Below are 13,890 nucleotides of genomic sequence, written 5' to 3' on the forward strand. Positions count from 1 at the left end.
ACACACACATATATACACACACACAATGGAATAATATTCAGCCATAAAAATAAGAAAATCCTGCTGTTTACAACAATGTGCATGGATGTTGAAGGCATTGTGCTAAGTGACATGTCAGGTAGATAAAGGGAAATACTGTATGATCTCACTTGTATGTGGAATCAAATAAAACAAATCAAACACATAGATAAAGATAACAGATTGATGGTTGCCATAGGTGTTTTGGTAGGGATTCACTAAATGATGAAGGTGGCTAAAAGTTACTGGCCAAAAGGTACAAACTTCCAGTTATAAAATAAGTAAGTCATGGAGATGTAATGTATATCATGGTGACTAGAGTTAATACTATAGCACTGTATGATTGAAAGTTGCTAAAAGAGATCTTAAAAGTACTTAGCACAAGAAAAAAAATTGTAACTGTGCAGTGATGGATGTTAACTAAACTTGTGATCATTTTGCAATATATACATATATCAAATCATTATGCTGTACACACAGTAATAATACAATACTCACTGTAGCAAAAAGAAATTCTCCTCTTGAAATGCAAAATACATTTAAGAAATCAATTATATAGAAAAATATTATCTGCAAATAGAAAAAGTAACAAGAGAGACTATTGTAAAGTATGGGTTCTCCATGCATCTTGGACTTATTTAGTTATTCTTTACTATGTAAGCAGTGTATATAAGGAGAAATAGACATTTATTCCAACTTTGTTTATTCTACTTTAACAGTTCTAGCTTCTTCTTTATGGATTCTGCCAAATTTACCATAGCTGTTTCTAAAACAAACACACACTGCTGAAATTTATCAACATATCTAAGAAATGGTTTGTTTGTTCTATGTAATGGAAATACAGCGTGAACAAGCTATGCCCAAGTAGGTTACATTTTAGTGAAGAGAAACAAGCAGTAAATAAAATGTACAAATAAATAAAACATAGTGACAAACAAGAAAAAGCTGAGTAACTGTTTTCCACTAATCTAAGTATATTATTAAAAGATAAGTGGTTAGTGGCCACAAGAAAATAATAATTATACAAACTAAGTGAAGCTAAATAACTGCAGACTTGTCTCCACAGGACAGTGATCGTACTGGAGTATACGTACTGCTGCAAAACAGGCTTTTCAGTGGGTTCTCAAGTCCGAATTTCTTAATGTTTTTATATCAACTGCCATAACTACTATTCCTGAATATGACTTCCTCTTTCCCTTCCTTCATTCCATCTCTAAGAATTAGAATTCAGTACTTAGAAGGGCCATGTGTGAAAGCTAATCTAATTTGGTTGATAGATTTAAAGTGAGGGCTAGCTGTACCATCAGATAATATACACGGTGAACATTTTTCATGAAATGAATTAAATCTGTATAAGATTTTGATAGAAGTGTATTTAAGCCCATATACAATGTACCTTATGCTAGAAAATTTACCCATTGAAGCTATTTAAAATTTTGACAGCAACTTAAATTATACGGGGAGATACACATGTTTAATAAATTAAAGATATGCTAGTGAAGTATTTGGAGAGCATTGGCACTGAAGAGGTAAACTAAGATGGTAATGCTAGACAGAAACCATTCATTCTTAAGAAAGGCTATTTGCTTAACAGTTAATTTGGTAGCACCCCTTTTAAGGTAAAATCATATTAGGTTTTAGTATTAAACTCTGAGGTGCTTTGTTTAAATGCTTGGCTGGACTTCTGTTAGACAAACAACCAAAGCCTTCTAATTTTTTTGCAGTTTTCTGAGGTTGGTTGTTCTGACTCCTCCAAAGAGGACACACTTTCAATGACTTGGCCTCAGAAGTCATATTGACCTTTTCAGTTTCTTTAAGGACAATAATAAAAAGTGGTTTGTTCCTCTTGGTTGTTCTCAGAAAGAACCTGAATATTACTATATGATATCTAATGTCATTGTTAGAAACCATGTATTTAACAAACTGTTCCCAGTTCACACTTAGTTGACTATTTGCACAATTCAGAATCATTTGCGTCCTCTCCCTTTCCTTTCCTGCACTGGAGGCAGTTCTGCACTGGCCAGATCCTACAGTCCCCGTAGGACTATTCATTCCCCTCACACCTGAACCTCCTACCCCTTTGCCCTCACCTTACACAAGGAAACTCCCAAGGTCAAGCTCAATGACTAGTCCATGCCCAATTCTGGACAGTTCCAAAATGCCATCCTACCTTCCCAAATCCCTGTGGTATTAAACGGCCTTTGTTGAGACTACATAACCCAACCTTTTCTGCCCACTCTTGCTTCCTTTAGTCCTGCATAGGGTTGATTCCTAGAGCACTCCCAAATGAGTTTTGTTCAGACATAGCTGTACTATGTTTCCAGGGAAACTTAATTCATGACATTCTCTCTATTCACATTCAATTAATTATTAAAATCTCCCATTTATCTTATATATAGGTCAAAAATATGCCACCCCTTTCCCAGCCTCACTTCTACAAAGTTATACCAGACCTTTACCTGACTTCTACCTACCTATCTGCTTCCATTTATTTACTTATTAAACCCATCCTTCAAACTGCTATAAATCTTCGAATATTTCAAATCTCATCAGGCCTCCACCTGTCTAAGACACTTCAACATTGTTTTATTTCTAGAAAACATCCAACTCCTTAAGAAAACATATTAGGTAGAATCTAATCTTTCAAAAAATTCTTCTCACTCTATTTCAGCAATCCTGGACAATATGTAGGTTTCTGTGTATTTGATGCTCTTTCACTCAATTGATTCATACACGATCTTCTTTTGATCTGGAATTACATCTCATTTTCATGTGCCTCTAAACTGATAAATATCTGCTAAGGCTTAAGTCCATTTTTACCTTATCTGGGAAGACTTCTACAAGCACAGTTTGCCTGTTCTCCTAGACTGGTGCATGTATTCATTGCATAACTCATTGCATTATAATCTTTCTTTTAACTCTGTGAACTAAACTTAGAACTTTATGCATATATTCTTTTATTTATAATAAAATAACATTAATAACACAACATAACTTTGCTTTATTTATCTTTCTTCTATGGTACCTGATTTAATCAATAACTGAAAAAAACGGTCATTAGGGAAATGTTGCTGGTGGGGAATGCATTGCTATTCCTTCTGATTATGTAGGACTTTTTTTGAAGAACATTGCAATGATTCTCCACCAGAGGGAAGAGTTTTCCTTCTCTCTAGACTTCAAACAATTAAGAATCCAATGCTTATGTACTGTTTTGCATAAGAAGAGAAACTATGAGAGATAATCAGGAAATATCAGACACTATTTCACCCTAAGGAAGTCTATAATTTGAGAAATAGGACAAAGAGATTAAATTATAAAAATAGAATATGTTTTAAGATATGTAAAATATGTATTCTTAAAGAACTTTAAACAGAGTTAGATGAGAACTTGATAACCGAGAGTAAAAGAAGGAAATAACAACAATTATTAACTAACTAAAATTTTCCCTTTTGTTTATAAAACACCTCTTTGAGTTGGCTAATGTTTCCTCCATTTCACTTGAGGAAATTTCACATACCAACACTGGAATTAAATGGCTTTAAGGACTTGAACCAAGGACTCTGTAACTTCTGAGTCAGGAACTTTCAGTGATAACCTATTCAGCTTTTCTAAATTTCACTTCACTTCACTGAGTGCCAATTTACTCAATGATATCTCTATTATAACTGAAAGTATTTCATCCTTCCTCTAGGAAAATATCAATTTTTCATGAATTTCTTGTCTTTAACTGACTACCTTCCCTCTTGCTTTTTGTCCCCAAATGTCTGATCAACTGAGCATGTCTCCTAGGTGTTTTGATGATTAAAAAACATACCAACATTTCAAAAACAGACATAATAACTAGAGAATTAGCCATCTGATCCAGAATCAATCTCTCTGCGAAGCTACTGGACTGCTCTAAAATATAAAGAAAACAAGTTATAAAATTCCATAAGGGAATCTGGCCAAGTATTTGCTGCCAGCAGCACTAGAATTGATGACATGCCTCAAAAAGGATGCTTTGACAACAGTGAACAGCCACACAGTTATGTGCTCAAAATAAAACGAGACTAGGGTTTTAGAGATAAAGCTACGCAGATAATCACAGTTTTGACATGTTGTAGTGAACCTGTGATGGGGTATTATGTGGCCAGTTTCTGGAAATACAAGACTGTACAGATGCTATATTCTGGGCACTGCCACTGTATCACTGCAGGCAGCAATAATAGAGGAAAAGACTATTCAGATGACAAACTGAACTTTATGTGGGGGAAAAGCTTCATTTGGAAAAGGAAAATTAAAACATGTTTTATAAATACTTACTATGTCAGGTTTACTTGTCTAGATCTATTTACTTACTACATTATAAATAAAAATGAAATTTATCCAGACATTATGACCTTGAGAGAAAATGCGTACAATGAATACAATCATTATACAGTGCCAAATGATTAGTTATAAAACAGAAAGTGGGCAATAAGTGTTTTTAAAAACTTGGCATTTAAAAATTTCCCTAAATTTTAAAGTGCTATTCATTAATATTAGCTATAGCTTTTTATGATACATTAATTTTCTTGTATACACCTTAAGGCCTGGCCAAACGAATAGCTTGCAATCACTAATAAGAATAAATACTGAATAATTCAGCAAGATTAGGTATTGCTCAGCATAGTGAGGTGAGTTCAGTGCCACCTTACCTATATGCCAGAATATTCTGACCTCTTACACAGGTCATCTTTAGATTAACTATAGTGAAAAATCAGTATATGCAAAGCCTTTTAGATGGAAATGCAAATTTCCATGTGTCTTGGTCTCTTCCTATTAATCCAGCTAAAAACATTTTCATGGCTAAATTGTTTCCTTAAAATAAACTGTTATGTCTTGCCTCGGGGAGATTTCCAACTGTTAGTAGTTAATTCCAACTACAGAAATAGTGCAAAGAGTTTAAGAAGAGGACATCTTAATCAGAACTCATGTTTTCTGTGTAAATAATTGCAATTCCTGGTTCCAAATAGTTCTGACTTTTTATTTTAACTCTTTCATATGTCAGGCCAGGAGAGATCTAATATAAGCCTTACCCACTGGGAGAAATAATAATTGAAGTAGATGAATAACATCATAAGAACATTAATTTATAGACTTTGGCTAGATGCACTTTTGTATGTACCTTAAATTTGGTTCAGAATTCAACCTTTTTCCTTGGTTCACAAAAATGATATATAATACATACGCGAGTGTATGTTTTCCCCTCATATCTATTACCTTTATTCCAATCAATTTATCTATGGCGAATTTCAATTTTAATGTGGAAAATTTAGACATCTTAAAAATTGACAATTTTTAGGAAGGATTATGGATGAAAATAGCACTTAGTTTCTGTGAAGATAGAGGCTTGTAAAAGCACTTCAGTAAAAAGCTACAGTAGAAATCTGAAGTACTGTTACTAGCGTGAAAACTTTCAATCACAGAATTTGCTATAATTTCCACTTCTTTGCATAATGAAACTCTAAGCTGCAAGGAAATTTAAAAAAAAAGAACAAACTTTTGAGTTTATATTGATGTATTGATGTTCTATGAATGTGAGTTTTTAGTGGCAAAATACCACTCCTTCAGTTACTTCAGTTTAGACAATGATGAATTTAGGATTTTGTTTTACTTCCACAAAACTAACTCAAGTTGTGACTGGGATCCACAGTATACACAACAGCAATTATAGACAGACAATGTTTATATGTATTATATATAAATATACCTATGACAGATTTATTAGATTAAAGAAACAAAGTCCTTTTACTTCCTCTTTCAACTATTTTAAAAGTATAAACAGCAAAATGCAATTTTAGATACTTCATGAACTTGGTAAATTATATCATATAGATAATTTATTGTTATTTGAGCTTCCATTTGGCAATGGATTTTGATTTAGAACAGAATGAAACCAGCAGATGCAACTCCATTGATTTTTGGCAGCTGGAAGTTGAACAGCTGAAAGATATGACATTTTGAAGCGGGGATGGAAGAGCAAGAATATTTGGCACAAGCTGAACAGTTTACAAAAGCAGTATTGCCTTCTGAGTCACTAATGTACAGTATAAAGACAATATTAGGGTTGATAGTGGGAAAATAACTATACAATTCAGGATTAACCTCTGAATTCAAATTCAACATCTGCAAAAATGAGACTATTTGAAGTATCTCTTCTAAATGAATTTTAAAGCACAGAGAAGTATAGTCTTAAAAAGCCCTTAGGTTTTGAATTCAACTCAAATATACACCTAAGTAGTGTCTCAAGGTTAAATGTTCAGCAATAAAATTTCAATGTTTAGTAACAGTCTTAAACCTAGTAGCAAATAGCAGAATGCTTTAGAAAATACAAAATTTGTCACAAAATTGTTTCAAGGAATATATCCAATGTACTTAGTATTTCTTATTCAGATCTTCATTAATTCTTATTTAATATATAACTCTTAAAGTTAGTTACTTGATATCAGCCTACAGAACACTGAAATAGAATATTAGAGTGAGACTATTAAGGAAAGGTAAAAGGTGAGTTAACTGACAGTCCTGAGACTGAAAGAAGAAAAAGATAAGCTGTTCCAAAATAATATCACTATACAGTAAAAGGGTACAGATTGTTAACGAGACTGCTGAGTCATTAAGTAAAGACTGAATTATAGTCAGGTCAGCTTATGAAGCAAGGGAGGATATAATGATGTTTAGGGAAAAAAAATGACCAGAAAAATGTGTAAATTTAAAAAGACATTGGTGCTTACGTAGGCAGGACTCAGATGAAACATAAAGTCATGTGGATCACATTTTTCCCCTCAATTACATCAGTAAAATTAGATGGTGTTATATTATTTCATGTATTGAGCAATCATCCATTGCATACAAGTAGAGAAAAATCTCCTTTTAGATGGTTAACTCTCTCACATATCTCACAATTTGAGGTAAGAAACACATGCAAAAATATGAATGTGTATATATGTGCATATGTATATACATTTTGTGTGTACCCTACCTACACACATTCATACATATGTACCTTACTCCAAACAGTGAAATATGTGAAGGGTACTTGTAAAGTAATAAGAAAAATTATTATCACAAGAAAAGTAGGACATTTTTCTAGTAGGGGCCAGAGGTAATAAAAAATTCTTCAGACTAAGTGATTACTTGGGTCTCAAAAAAATGAGTTCATCATATGGACTATGTAGGAAAGTATATGACCATTGTAAGAAATACCTTTTAGACAACTATAAGGACTCTATTTTTAAAGACTGTTAAAATGTTCCAGAGTCTATTTTATTGAAGAAGCTTATAGAATGGAGTCAATACCCTGGAGTTTAGACTGTTCTTAAGGTCATGAGTCACCACATTGTTTCTATAAAGGGTAAATAATAAATATCTTAAGCTTTGCAGGTCATATATTCTCTGTCGCACCTACTCTCCTCACAGTCCTGGGTTCTGATATCCAGGCTGGGCTGCACTCATCCCCAACCACATACACCAGTGACTACCTTCCTCATCCTGGTAGGACTGCAGCACCCCTACAGGATCTTTCCTGACGCAGATGCTCCCTGCTCCCAGGTCTCTCACCCTCTACAGTGGAGATGACCTCTTCTTCCCTCCAGGGTGGTAGATCTGTTCTGGGTCACCATCATATATTGATGCTCTTCTTACCCCATTTTAGTTTTAACAATGGAACTTGGGTGCCACTGGGCATGAAGACACCCTTGGCCCTGCTCATACTAAAACTCCCCTCATTAGACTGTTGCCTTTCATGGGCATATTTTTTTACCATCCTTGGGGTCCTCTGTCCTGGCCATGCCTCCATGGGACTGCGATTTCCTACTCTACTACCTTGGGCCTGGAACCCATGGAGATGAAGATTGGTTACATGTAGGGAGATAGAACAAAACATTTAATATACGAAGCTCGAGAGAGACTAGGTTTTTCATGATGGGTGAGGAGAGTTACAAATATATACATAATATGTAATTATTAATAATAATTAATTTATTATTAATTACAGAGGGAAGACCACATAAAGGTAGAAAATGCAGCCATCTACAAGTCAAGAAGCGAGGGCTCAGAAGATAACCAACCTTGCTGGCACCTTAATTTCAAGACTTCAAGCCTCCAGAATTATGAGACATAAATTTCTGTTGTTTAAGCCACCAGTCCGTGATACTGTTACGGCATCCCTAGCAAACTACTAAAATAGCTATGCCAAAAATACATAACATTAAATCAAGAGATGTATCAGACAATATTAAACTGAATGATAATCTACAACTAAGTAGCCTATAATTTTCAAAAGCAGCAAAGTCATGAAAACTTCAAGCAATTTCATGTTTCACAAACAAACCTTTGCTTAGCTCTGTTAAAGGGACTCTGTTAGCTACCTGCAGTCTAAACTTACTAGAAACCAGAATTTAAGCTTTGCAATGTTGGTTGTGGGGGGACTGATTCTTTTCCAATAGAAAGAGATAATGCAAACTCAGAGCCTCAGTATTACTTGAATCTTTTCTATTTTGGCTATGTGGATTCCAAGCCAACATTCATGTACATACGTATGTTTGTGTAAGTATATAAATTAAACTGAATGTATAGTTTAAATATAAAAAAAATCAATGATTATTCTCTATGTAGAAATGCAAGTGATTTTTAATTTCACTGCTTGATTTTTTCTTAGTTTTTTTAACAATATCTATTTCGTGCAATAGAAAAATAATAATATGAATACAATAACACATTAATATTATTGTCCCTGTATTTTGGGGCATATTTATACATAGGAAAAGCTCATAAAAATGGAATTACTGGTCTTAGAGCTTATCCAATGTTAAGTATTTTTATTCATCTTTATAAATTGTCCTCCAAAACAGTTGTATAAATTATCCCAAATATTTGACATGAAGGGGACTTTTTTACAACATATTTGTGAGCATTTAGTGCTCTCTCTCACAGTTTCATAGGCTAGCTTTTCTATCTTTTAATTCACATTTCTTTGCTTTAAAAATTTGCTTGTCTTTCAAGTACATTTTTCATTTTTAACTTTTTTAGTTGTCTCTGTCCTTTGCTCATATGAATTGTTTTTGTTTTATTGTTGTTTGCTTACTTTTATTATTTTAAAGAATGAGCTTCGTGAAATTCTAACAAATCTTACTATCCTTTTTGGTACATGAATTTTAAAATTGTCTATTTTGAGTATTAAATATACAAAGTGTTTCATATTACAAAATTTCTATTAAGTACCTAAATAAATTTTAAACAAGATAACATGTTACAACATCACATACAGTCTAATATATAAAAGTACTTATTACTAAGGGAAGTAGACCATATTTTTTTGCATTTCATTTTAACTCTGTACATTGAATTATTAAGTAGATTTTTTACTGTATTTGGTATCTGTGGAATGAAACCTTAAGTACTGGTTGTTTTTGCAACTTCATACCATTCGAATGTGTCTTATTTATATTTGTCTCCTCAGGTCCTAAAACACATGCATGTACACAGGGTAGAATAACCCTGAGTGGCTGGGCATTTTATAGAAGTTATCAATGTGAAAGTGATTTATACTGTAATAAATTACTGAATACTTAGAAAGAATTAGTAAAATCAATGTTTTAGAATGAAATTAAACATAATCCATACAGACTTAATACATTTGAAGTTTTGGTGTCTGGCTTAATATGCTTTTCTTTAAAATAATAGAGGACATTATGCTTGTCTTAGGAATAGTTTTATGTTTCTTATTCTGTGAAAGATGGGATCCCCAGAAGTTGCTACAGAAGAAAAGAGATATTCAGGATCATAAATTGGAGAGAGAATTGAAAGAGAAAAAGAGGTAGTAGTCCATCATATGGATATACTACAATTTAATGATTCACCACTTGAAAAATACTTGTGCTGTGTATAATTTTAAACTATTACAAATAAATTGTCTGAAATTTTGCATATCTCTTTGTTTAGATACAGTCTTTCATTTCTCTTGAGGAAATACCTCATGATATGATGCCAGAATCATACGGTAATCATAATTTTATCTTTTACAACTCTTTAAACTCTTACCCTATCTTTTACCACAAAGTGGCTGTACTATTTTAGGTGTATGCATTTTAGGTGTACATGTTCTATATTCTTATCTACGTTTGGTTTTTTATTGTTGTTGCTTATTAGAATTCAAACCATTTCAATAGGTATATAAAGGTAACTCACAGTAGTTTGACATTCCCTAACAACTAATGATTTTGAACAGATATTTCTGTGCTCATTTGACATCCAAATATCTTCTTCGGTAAAGTATTTGAAAAAAGCTTCTGCCCATTAAAAAAAATATGTTTATGGCTGAATTTTGAGAATTCTCAATGTATTTTGAATATAACTATTTTTATCAGATTATTTGCAAATATTCTCTCCCACTCTGTAGTTTGCTTTCATCTCTTTAACAGTATCTTTTGAAAAGTTCTTAATATTTGTGAAGAACAATATATCTTTTTTCCTCTTTTACTGATTGACAAGTATCACTTGACCATATATGCATGGGTCTCATTCTGAACTCCATACTCTGAATTGTGGGTCTAGTTATGCACTCCATATTGATAGATTTTTCTGTCTTTATGCTAGTTTCACATTCTATTGAGTAGTCTAACTTTATAAAAGATCTTCCATCTTTGGGGTTTATGAAAGCTCTTTTGGCTACTGTATTAGTAAGGGTTCTCTAGTGAAACAAAACAAATAGGACATGTGTGTGTATGTTTCAGGATATACATATTGTGACAAGTCCTGAGATTTGCATGTTGAGCCAACAGCTGGAGATCCAAACGCTGGCAGGCTCTGATATCCAAGAAGAGCTGATACTTCAGTTTGAGTCCTAAAGTAGGAAAAATGGAAATGCCCTAGTTTAAAGGCAGTCATGCAAAATAATTCTCCCTTACCTGAGGGAAGGCCAGTCATTGTTTTCTATTCAGGGGTTCAGCTGATTGGATGAGGTCCACCCACATGAGAGAGCTATCGGTTTTGCCCAGTCTAACAATTTACATGTCAGTTTCATCTAAAAACATCCTCACAGAAACATCCTGAATAATTTTTGACAAAATATCTAAGCACTGTGTGGCCCAGTCAAGGTGACACAGAAACAACCACCACGGCTATCCTATATCCTTTGCATTTCAATATGAATTTCAGTTGTTTGATTTCTACAAAAAAGCTTGCTGAGAATTTGATTGGCATTGTATTTAATCTATAGATCAGTTTAGAAAGAACTGAAATAATAAAGATATTGGTTCTCTTCTTCCATATACATTGTATATTGCACCATTTATTTAAGTCTCCTATAATTTCTTTAACCAGTGTTTTATAGTTTTCAATGCATAATTCTTGGGATTTTTTTAAATCTGAATTATCTCTAAACTGTTTGTATTTCTGATGCTAATGTAAGTGGCACCACTCAATCAGGGTATTTGTCATTAGTGTCTTCTCTCTCTCTCCCTCTCTTTCTCTTCCTTTTCCACATAAGTCTGGGCAGAGGTAATTCAGTTTTATTAATTTTCTGGAAGAACCAACTTTCTTTTCATAGAATTTTTGTTGTTGCTTTCTGTTTACTGATTTCTACTCTGATGTTTATTATTTCCTCTCATTTATTAACTTTGTGGCTCATTTCTTCTTGTTTCCCTAATTTCCCAAGGTAATATCTGCATACATTGATTGGAAACCTGTTCTATTCTAATTTAGATATGTGCTGCTATGAATTTCCCTTTAAATTTAGTTGCATCCAACAAATTAGGTATGTTACATGTTCTCATTTTTACTAAGCTCAAAAAATTTCTAAGTTCCCTTTTGATTTGACCCATGTGTTACTTTTTTTGTTATTTATTTCTTTGACCCATGTATTATTTGGAAGTATGCTATTTATAAATATGTGGGGATTTTCCAGATATCTTTCAGTTACTGAGTTTTAATTCTTTCATGGTCACAGAATTACTTTTTATTACTTGAATCCTTTTGAATTTATTGAGCTTTGTTTTCTGTGTTCTTGAAAAATGTTCTATACACACTGGAGAGAGTATGCATTCTGCTGATGTTGGGTGAAGTGTTCTAAAAACGTCAATTTAATTAGTTAATAGTGTTGTTCAATTTTTTGTTCCTTACTGTTTTTCTATTTGTTCTATTATTGAGAGAGGGGTGTTGAAATCTGCAAGTACTATTGTGGATTTGCCTGTTTGTTCTCTTAATTTTGTCATTTTGTGCTTAAGGATTTTGAACCTTTGTAATTAGGTGCAATATCTCTAGGACTGTGGGTTTTGTGTAAATTTTTGACGAGTAACTGCTCTTGTCATTTGCAATTTCTTTATTCTTTGCTCTGAAATCTTTTTTGGTATTAAGAGAACTATCCCTATTTTCTTTTGAAAGATATAGCATGGTATATATTTTCTGTTATTTTATTTTTAACTTCTCCTAGTTGTATATTTAATGTGATTTTCTTGTAGGTAGAATGTAGTCATGCCTTGCTTTTTTATTATATACAATATGGTAAGTTCTGTCTTTTAAGCTATTATCTCATTCACTTCAATGTCATTATTGATATTGCTGGGTTTAATTTTATCATTTGTTCCTTTATAATGTATATATCAACTGTTCTTATTCTATATTTCTTTTTTTTTACCTTATTTTAGATAAATTGCATAGTTTTAATAATCCATCCTGTGTTCCTCATGATTCTTGGCTTATTGTTGTTTTGTTGTGTTCTTTTAATGGCTGCTTTAGAATTTATATAAATCTTTAACTTGTCACACTTTACCTGCAAGTGGTATAATATTGCCTTATGTTTAGTACAAAAGCCTCCTCACTGTTTACTTCCCTTTCGCTCTTCCCAGACTTTCTGATAATTTTGTTGAAAAAGAAAGATGCCCCTGATATTCAAGAACTAATCTGATGCTCATAACTAAACTTTGATGTTATTACAATCTCATTTAACACTGATAGCTACTTCACTTTATTTTACTATTGAACATAAAGATATGACAGAATATCTATACCAGCTGAGATTACTTGAAACCATAATAAGATGAGACAAAAACAAAGTCACTAGGCAATGCACAAAATACCAATCATCCTTCTTTCTCACTAAGTGGCTTTACCAATTACAGCTTTATCCTCTTTCTGGACACTGTCTACCTACAGAAAAGATGAACTGAGATGCACATTTACAATTGTAAAATTGATACTTTCTGACAGCAACCAATCCAGCATAAGCCTATTTCTTTATTACCTTCCCTAAATTACCAAACCAAAGCCTAAATACTTAAATAGGTTTTTTTCCTAACATTCTCTAACTGAGACACTCTGAAATTCCCAATACTATGTGTTCTCCTTCATTGCAAGAAGTAATAAACTGAAGTTATTTAATTGCAGATGCTTCCCTGGTGGTTGTTGGTTGAAGAGCAGTGACATATTCATATATTTTCTTCTACATATTCTATAAAACATTATCATGTGAGGAAGTAGAATAAATTAAAACAATGCTTAAATGCTATTGAGAATGAAAAAAGGAAGTATATTTTGATCATCATTTTGGTATTATCTTATAAAATTGAGGGTAAACAACCTATATCCTGAGCTCCTTGATATATACTCAATAGATACATAGTAATGTCTTCAATATGCCCAAAGAATTCTGTTTATAATAGGAAAAAGCTGTAAGCAATTTGTTTACATCAACAGGGAAATGGATAAATCATATATTTGCATAATGAACATTAATGAAATACAGTCACATGCATCAAAATGGACAAACTTCCTATTCAGAGAAGAAACTAACCAATATTTATTACCACTAAATATAAAGAACAAATCACGCAAAACTAAACAGTATGTGGTTGGCAT

This window comes from Manis javanica, chromosome 8, assembly GCF_040802235.1.
Source record: "Manis javanica isolate MJ-LG chromosome 8, MJ_LKY, whole genome shotgun sequence".
Lineage (NCBI taxonomy): Eukaryota > Metazoa > Chordata > Mammalia > Pholidota > Manidae > Manis > Manis javanica.